This window comes from Mus musculus, chromosome 13 (genome assembly GCF_000001635.26).
Source record: "Mus musculus strain C57BL/6J chromosome 13, GRCm38.p6 C57BL/6J".
NCBI classification, from domain to species: Eukaryota; Metazoa; Chordata; class Mammalia; order Rodentia; family Muridae; genus Mus; species Mus musculus.
This window is the reverse complement of record NC_000079.6, coordinates 22061491-22070571: the sequence shown is the minus strand read 5'-3', so window position 1 is coordinate 22070571 and position 9081 is coordinate 22061491.

Genomic DNA, 9081 nt, shown 5'->3' with positions numbered 1-9081 from the left:
TTGGTTCGTAACTTCTGTTAGTATTACTGTATCTGTTTAGTTTCTGTTTTCATGATCTGTTTATTGCTGAGAGTGGGATGTTGAAGTCTCCTACTATTATTGCTTGGGGTGTGATGAGTGCTTTGAGCTTTAGTAAAGTTTCTTTTATGAATGTGGAGGTCTTTGCATTTGGAGCATAGATGTTCCAATTTGAGAGTTTATCTTGGTAGATTTCTCCTTTGACCAGTATGAAGTATCCGTCCTTATCGTTTTTGATAACTTTTAGTTGAAAGTTGATTTTATTCTATATTAGAATGGCTACACCAGCTTGTTTCTTGGGACCACTTGCTTGGAAAACATTTTTTTTCCAACCTTTTACTCTGAGATAGTGTCTGTCTTTGTCATTGAAGTGTGTTTCCTGTATGCAGTAAAATGCTACGTCCTGCTTTCGTATCCAGTCTGTTAGTCTATGTCTTTTTATTGGGGAATTGAGTCCATTGATGTTAAGAGATATTAAGGAAATGTGATTGTTACTTACTGTTATTTTTGTTGTTAGCGGTGGAATTATGTTTGTGTGGCTATCTTCTTTTTGATTTGTTGAAAGACTACTTTCTTGCTTTTTTCTAGGGTGTAGTTTCTCTCCTTGTGTTGGTGTTTTTCATTTATTATTTCTTGCAGGGCTGGATTTGTGGAAAGATATTTTGTAAATTTGGTTTTGTCATGGAATATCTTGGTTTCTTTGTCTATGGTAATTGAGAGTTTTGCTGGGTATAGTAGCCTGGGCTGGCATTTGAGTTCTTGTGGGGTCTGCATGACAGCTATGGTGAGACTACCCTGACTGGTAATGTTCACAGGCTCAAAGGCCCAGTAAAGTCCTCAGTTCTCCTCTTCACTGTGATTTTACTGTGCCTAGTGTTCTAACATATCAAACCATTAAGGTAATCCAGGCTTTTGTAGTACATTTGTTTTGTTTTATATAAAATCTGAACTAGAAACTCTAAGACCTGGTTTGAGAAATCAAGAAATCTTGGCAGATTATTTTATTTTTCACATTTTTTTTACATCCATTTGCACAATGGATTTATTTTAATTTGCAAATAACTAAGTAGACATAGTAGAGGAAAGGATACCTAGTCTGTCATATTTTAAAGGAATAAGAAGTTCAGCTTTAATCTCGACGGTAAATATTTCTCAGAATATCTTTTTAAATTTGATTTAATTTTATTTTGTTTAACTTTTTTCAGACAAGACATTACTCATTGTTTTGCCTATCCTGGAACTCACTATGTAGACCAGGCTGGCCTCAAACTGACAGAGATTTCTGGAGTTAAAGACATGAACCAGTATACCCAGAATATCTCTCAGAGTATCTTAATACTTAATATTTTCAATACCATGGACCAGCACTGAAATCAACTGTACATAACTGTACATACATAACTGTAACATTAGTTAATCTGAGAATGTGATATCTATATAACTAGGAACACATACCCATACCCATAAGAATAAAATATGTACCTTTGTTTTACACACTAACTTGTCATTTATTTGGGATATATTCAAGGGTTCTTTGAGTGAAGAAATTATTGTGTATTCAGACATTTGATTTCTTTTGAAGTGGTATCTGTGGAAAAACTTCTTGCTTTATATAGCTTTATGCCTAGAGATACTATCCTGTAATGAATGAAAAAACTCAGCTGAAATGTAGTATGTTGCATGTGGATGTTGGCTGAAGAACACTCTTAACTTCTGACAGAAGGAAGACATGCAAATAAGATTTGGGTCAGGTCTATGCTACAAAAATTCAAATAGTATACATCATGGGTAGGATTGGCTATGAGAATAATAAGAGATCGCTGAAGAACTTTCACTAAAAGAATGGCAGATTGTGACATAATTTAAAAGTCACTTCTTGATGCTGAAGTTGGCTGTGATTGGCAGGATAAAGAAATTTTAGAGGAAAGTATGAGAGAATTGTGCTAGTGCAAAAAAGACTGAATGTGCAAGTTCCACACTGAGTATGAGCAGAGTCTGACAAGGACAAGGAGAGCCTTCAGACAGTGGTACAAATGCAACAGGAAAGAAGAGGCAACAAAAGGACCACTGAGAGTCTCTTAGTGGAATGTGCTTTTTAGAGCAACTTTACAACAGGCAGTGGCAATTCTATGTCAGTGTTCCCTATATCTAAACATCTGGAATGAGCCTGGGGCAAGGGTAGCTTGATAGACAGAAAAAATGTGGCAACTCAAACTCAACATTCCATGCAAGAGCAGGTTCTCCTGAACAGAAAGATTCAAGAGCAGGATGACGTCAAGTGGGATGTGATCAAGCAATCTCTACAGATATAAAAATATGGGAATTTGGATTTGGGTGGTAGTAGTTAAACAGGTAGTATTATTTAGTTGGATTTCCAATAATTGAAGATAGTACCAATAATGTTTCCTGAAGACTAGGATGTGAGAGAGAATTTTGGTTGAAATCCTAGGTAAATTGGCTGAGAAGTCTTTAAATGTAAGTGATTTGAGGAATGGATTCCATGGTCAAATAGAGAAGGCACATAAAGTTTCAGACATGTTGAACTTTACATGCTTGTTAAACATCTTCTGTGATTTCAGTGTGGTTTACCTGTGCCTTGGAGGTCTAGGACTGGAAGTGTGATGCCCATCTGTCAGTAATGAGGAGGTAGAACCTTATTTGGAATGGAATCAGCTCATCAGGTGACTCTTCATAAGATCTTGATGGAAATGTCTAGGAGTAAATCATTCCTATGGGAGTAGGTTATAAGTCAAGTCCATAGCACTCCATGACCCCTTCCATATGCAGTCATTTGTTCTGTTTCTTAAGTGCATTGTGAAGCTTCCAGGAGTCTCTGCAAGGATAGTAGTGCTATGATATGTGAACCTTCCTGACATAGGCTTTTGATACAAAAAGACCTTTCAACAAAGTACTTTAGTAAAAAATACTTAATAAATCCCAGCACAGTGTTCCTTCCTGCATTTGACCATTTATGTTCCTGAATGGAAAACACACACACAGTCTTATATTTTAATATTCATTAAGCAGCACTATAGCTGGGCAGCTGCCTACCCACCATGCTTTTAGAATCTACCTTCCCACTGATAACCCCAAATTATCACTTAATATTAACTATGTTCTATCTTGGCTGCTCTTAACCCAATTGATATTAACTATGTTCTCCTGGCTTCCAGCCCATGGCGGCTCTCCTTGCTTCTCTCCTGCATGTGCTTCTCTCTCTCCTTACTCCTCGTGGTCTCAAGCCCAGGAAACCTAAACTCCATGTATGTCTCTTCTCCTCAGCTATTGGCTACCAGAATCTTTATTTATCAATCCAAATTACCTGGGAGCAGGGTCATTTAGAGGCCAGCACTCAGCATTACAATAAAGAGTAAGAGACAAAACTTCACAGTCTTCCCTTTTAGTCCAATAAAAGGCCTTTTCTTTCAGGTATAAATTGAACACAATTACAACAATTATGTTAATTATAATGTATAACATACACTTATAATATCCAGCCCATCATATTTGGTAATTCTGATAAAGTATTCTATCATGTATCCTAACTTAAAGAGTTTACAATTCTGTGCCTCTATCATATTTGATTTTAACTTGTATTACCATCTGAAAACCATCCTTTCAAATCTAGAACATCTTCTTTATTGTTAAACAACCTAAGTTCAGTTATGAGACTATAACTAGTCTTCAACCCCATCAGATATTTGAGAAAAGATTAAATATTACTGAATATGTAGAAATCACAAAGACATAACTTCCAAAACTTAAACACTTGGCAGAGACAGGTGACTGCATGGACAGTCCCCAATATTCCTCAGAACATTGGAGCATCTGTCTCAGCCTTCTAGCCCAGACCATCTGACAGACCTTAAGTGAAGCAGGAATTATGAAGGACTAGCTTACCCTATATTGGCAGAGCTTAGCAATTTGAGTATCCTATGTCCATTTGTCCTTTGTGGACAGCATTCTCTCTGTAGATGAAATTAGGGCATTTCTTGCCCAGTTGCTTGCTTGCCACAATTGAAACAACTCTACATGGAGGTATTGATGCTCAACCTCCTTCTTGAAGTGGGACGGGGGTACTGTCAGGAGCATATATGTCTTGTAGTCAAAAGATCTATTAATAATGAAATTATTTTAAATGGCATATTCTGTGGATTTCTGACACTTTTGAAGACCATCTAGCTATATATATCATAACTGAATTGTCAAACATTGAATATTTTCAGCTATTCATTATTTGAATAACCTTGAAAACATTTTATTGTAATTAATTAAATTAGAATCTAAATGACAAAGAGTTTAACTATCTGACTATTACATTAGTTAATATCTTAAACAGTTTGTAACAGCAGCTATTAAAAGGACTGGGTCTAAGCCTTGTAATCTTAAATGAGTTGCATAGGCACAATGCCTATCTAAAGTAACAATTAATTTTAATTTTTGTGTCAATATACAAAGATTTATGCCAGTGAAAACCTTAAACCTGTATCAATATATAAATTCTGTACCACTGTAAGAAAATATAACTTCAATTTTTCATCAAAATATAAAGATTTGTACCAATATAAGATTACAACTATAAAATGATTTATTTAAAAGTAAATTTAATAATCCATCCCCATTTGTCTAATCTCTATACTATTACTCTATCCCCATTTTTTTCTTTTCAATCTCTTTCCCTTTACCTAAGAACAAAGGATAGAGAAGAGAAAAGGAAAAATGTAAAATCCCCGAGTCTAAGCTCTCTTTAGTTTCCTCCCTGTCCTAAGCTATAATTATTTCCAAATTATCCCTTAGAATGACAACATATCTATAATTCATAAAACAACCAAACCAGACAACCAAACCCAAGGGATTGAGGTGATGGTTTTCCAAGACTGCTGTGTTGGAATGAAGAATTCCTTTTTTTTTTTTAAGGGATGGGGGGGGGGAATCAGAAAATAAAATGGTTAGACTTAAGAAAGCTACCTGTAGCACTTGTTGTCTAGTCTCTGTATGCTTTGAAAGTTCAGGGTTTAACTGAAGTCCTGATGTCTAAAAGGCTGGATGAACTGGAGTTATTGGGGATCAGCAGCCATTCCTGAAGCTGTTCTGGAAATAAGTCTCTAGAAACAACATCAGATGAGGCAAGATCAGGCAGGGAGCTGGAAATGACTTGCTAGTCATTTCAGCATCCCCAGGGGTGAATTTTGTCAAAACTGCTTCTTGATGTTTCATTCTGAAATATATGAATCTTACAAGAAATATTTAGTTCTATAAAGATAGTTGTATGGATGGATTGTACAAGATGCAGTAGTTACAGCAATGTAACTGTGACAACTGAGGTCCCAGAGAGAAGTTGTGACAGCCAAGGCTCTACAACACTTAGATACAAATGCAGTTCCAGGAGGCTCACCTTTTAGGTCAAACCAGAACCTGACTGCACCACAGCTGCCAAGGTGAGTGGACCTGGAGGTCTCTGGTTTATACAAGTGCCAAGTAAATTTCCCACAGAAGCCAAAATGTTCATCTCTTTTCTAGTGTTCTAGGGCGTCAAGAGAGGGTTTGAAATACGTAAGACCTTCCCTCTACTGCCTATACCTAAATTTGTGTGGCTAAGCCAAGAGAAGAAGGAGGACGAGGAGGAGGAGGAGGAGGAGGATAAGGAGGAAGATGATGAGGAGGACAAAAAGGAAGAGGAGGAAGGAGATGAAGATCATGTCCAGCATTTCTATCCAAGTCCAAGATTATATATCTTTAGAAAGTTCTGGGGTCCTGTCATAGGTCCTCATCATATGCTTTTTTGAAAACAGAAAAATGTCTGGGTTTCTGGCGAGAACTCAGTTTGTTTGGTTGGGGTCTTAATTTGCACCTGAATTGTGGTTCTGTTGCCTGAATTAGTTTACATACATTTTTTTTTCATCTGATGTTTGGTGTATTACAATGAGTGGACCATTTTTCACTTTCTATTAGTTTCCTAAGTTCTATGTGCATTGCGTTTAAATTGAAGGTATTATTTGTGCATCCATCCCTAACATCTCCCTATCTCCATGAATATTAGTACTCATATGCAAATCAGCTTCATTTGTTTCATGCCTGTTTCTTAAGAGCTCTGTTGTCAAAAGGTTGTTCTTTTGAGAATTCTTACTAGTCTACCAAGCTGTTTGTTTAGTATTATTTGAGGGTACCTCCCTTAAATTCAGCCCAATATTGTGTCCAAGGAGTTCTAATCTTACACTTATTTGAGGCTCCAGAGCCTGGTATGGATGCACTTACCTGCCTCTGATGCCATGTGTCGTTTGAATGGTATCGTGCATCAATCTGAAAACAAGGCTTCTCATCTGAAACTGTTTGCTGTAGTGTTCCAAAAGTGATTTGGAGAGCAGGATTGCAGCTCAGAGGTGGGGTGCTTATCTCAAATGTGTGAAGCCTGAGAGTGAACCCCTAGGGCTGCCAAAAAGAAAGAAACTAAAAAAGCATGTACAGTAATTCTTACCCCTCTCCTCTGACAGTCTTCATTTTTATTCCATGTAATGAAAAAGTAACTTGTTATATATTTCAAGTTAATAATAAATCTGACTCTGGGCTATAGATAGATGGTAAGACAAGAGAGGTTAAAAAAAATAGTAACTCCTAGAAAGGCAAAAAATAAAATAAAATCCAAGATAACATTTGATTAGTACATAGGGGCATTGAGGTATATGGAATGACAAAAGATTCATTCTATAGTCCAGTTGTTTTACTTAAAATGGATGTGTTAGTTAACGCTCAAAAACCTCCTTACATGAAAGATTTAGGCTTGGGGAAGTGTTTGAGTGCACTGGTGCAGCCTTTACTGTCCCCACTGGTCAGAAAAATCAAAGATCAAAAGGCAGCAATTGATATGCCAGAAGCAGGGAGGCAGCTGTGTCACCAGAAACCTTCAGGACAGAGAAGCACATGCTAGATAAGGAGAAGGCAATAAAGGCCAGATCAAAAAGGCAAAACAGGAAGACTTGTAGACTTTATCTAAACATTCAGAATGCAGGCAAAGTGCAAAATTGTAGGGATAAACTCAGACATCCTGATGTCCTTAATTCCTAAGAAATAGTCCATAGTTTTGCATGATTTCATAGCTGAGTGTCCTGTAATAGTTTCCTCTGAGATTGAACATTCCATGCTGCAGGAAAGCTCTTTAAATCAAGAAGCTAAACAAATACAATAGCTACAGAAAATCCCTAGAACTGACTAGGCAGATCTACTAGGGCCCTCCCTGCCAGAATAGACAAAACAAGCGGCAGATCCTTTTCAGACTCAGTTAAAGTACAAAAAAAAAAAAAAAAAAAAAGACACTCAGATGCCCCTCGACAGAGGAATGGATACAGAAAATGTGGTACATTTACACAATGGAGTACTACTCAGCTATTTAAAAAAATGAATTTATGAAATTCCTAGGCAAATGGATGGACCTGGAGGGCATCATCCTGAGTGAGGTAACCCAATCACAAAAGAACTCACACAATATGTACTCACTGATAAGTGGATATTAGCCCAGAAACTTAGGATACCCAAAATATAAGATACAATTTGCTAAACGCATGAAATTCAAGAAGAACGAAGACCAAAGTGTGAACACTTTGCCACTTCTTAGAAATGGGAATAAAACACCCATGGAAGGAGTTACAGAGACAAAATTTGGAGCTGTGACGAAAGGATGGACCATCTAGAGACTGCCATATGCAGGGATCCATCCCATAATCAGCTTCCAAACGCTGACACCATTGCATACACTAGCAAGGTTTTGCTGAAAGGACCCAGATATAGCTGTCTCTTGTGAGACTATGCCGGGGCCTAGCAAACACAGAAGTGGATGATCACAGTCAGCTATTGGATGGATCACACGGCCCCCAATGGAGGAGCTAGAGAAATTACCCAAGGAGCTAAAGGGAACTGCAACCCTATAGGTGGAACAACAATATGAACTAACCAGTACCCCGGAGCTCTTGTTTCTAGCTGCATATGTATCAAAAGATGGCCTAGTCGGCCATCACTGCAAAGAGAGGCCCATTGGACTTGCAAACTTTATATGCCCCAGTACAGGGAAACCCCAGGGCCAAAAAGGGGGAGTGGGTGGGTAGGGGATTGGGGGGGTGGGTATGGGGGACCTTTGGGATAGCATTTGAAAATGTAAACGAGGAAAATTCCTAATTAAAAAAAAAAAAAAAAAAAAAAAGAACGGTACAAGAGCCCCAATGTGGAAAAAAAAAAAAAAAAAAAAAAAAAAAGACACTCAGGCAACTCAAGTTGCAAAGAAGACTTAACACCAAACCAGCTGCCTGGGAGAAGCAGAAACCAGAGGAAGAGGCTGCTGCCATGGTCACTTGGAAAGGGCACTCTCCACGCTGTTGGGCTGCCTGCAGGCTGTGCAGTGTCCTCCAGATTTCCCAGCTTTTGTGACTCATGTGGGGGTGGGCCAGAGAAGTGCAGATGTCTTTGAATCATCCTGTAAGTAACCCCTCAGCCAAGAAAACTCCTTCATCAAGTTAGACTTTTGTGGAATCTGTACTTTGGTCTTTCTGGGATCCCTATCTGGGGTGAGTTGCATCTCCCCAGGAAACATTCTGTCACTCAACTGTAAGACATCAGGTTGGCACTCACACCCACCTCTCTTCAGAGCATAGGTCCATTTGCCAAGGAGTGCTGACTAGTTTTCCATCAGCTTGACACAAACTACAGTGTTGTTTGGGAAACAGGAACTTCGGTTGAGAAAATTCCTCAATCAGATTGGTCTGTGGGCAAGCCTGTGGTACATTTTCTACATTGATTGATTGGGAAGGCCCTGTTCACCGTGGGCAATGCCATTAAGATGGCAGGCTGAGCAAGCTCTGCTTCAGTTCCTCTGTGTTCTGGTTTCTGCCTCTAGTCCTGCCCTGACTTAAACCTGTATGATCATCAAAGTGCCCTAAGTTGTAAGATCAACCAAACCCTTTCCTCCTCAAGTTGTTTTTGGTCATGGGGTTCTTCCTTTGTGGCATTGAGCAACAGTCTCATCAGGTTGCAACACAAGCCTTTCCAGCACAGAGAATTATCCTCTAAACATAATGT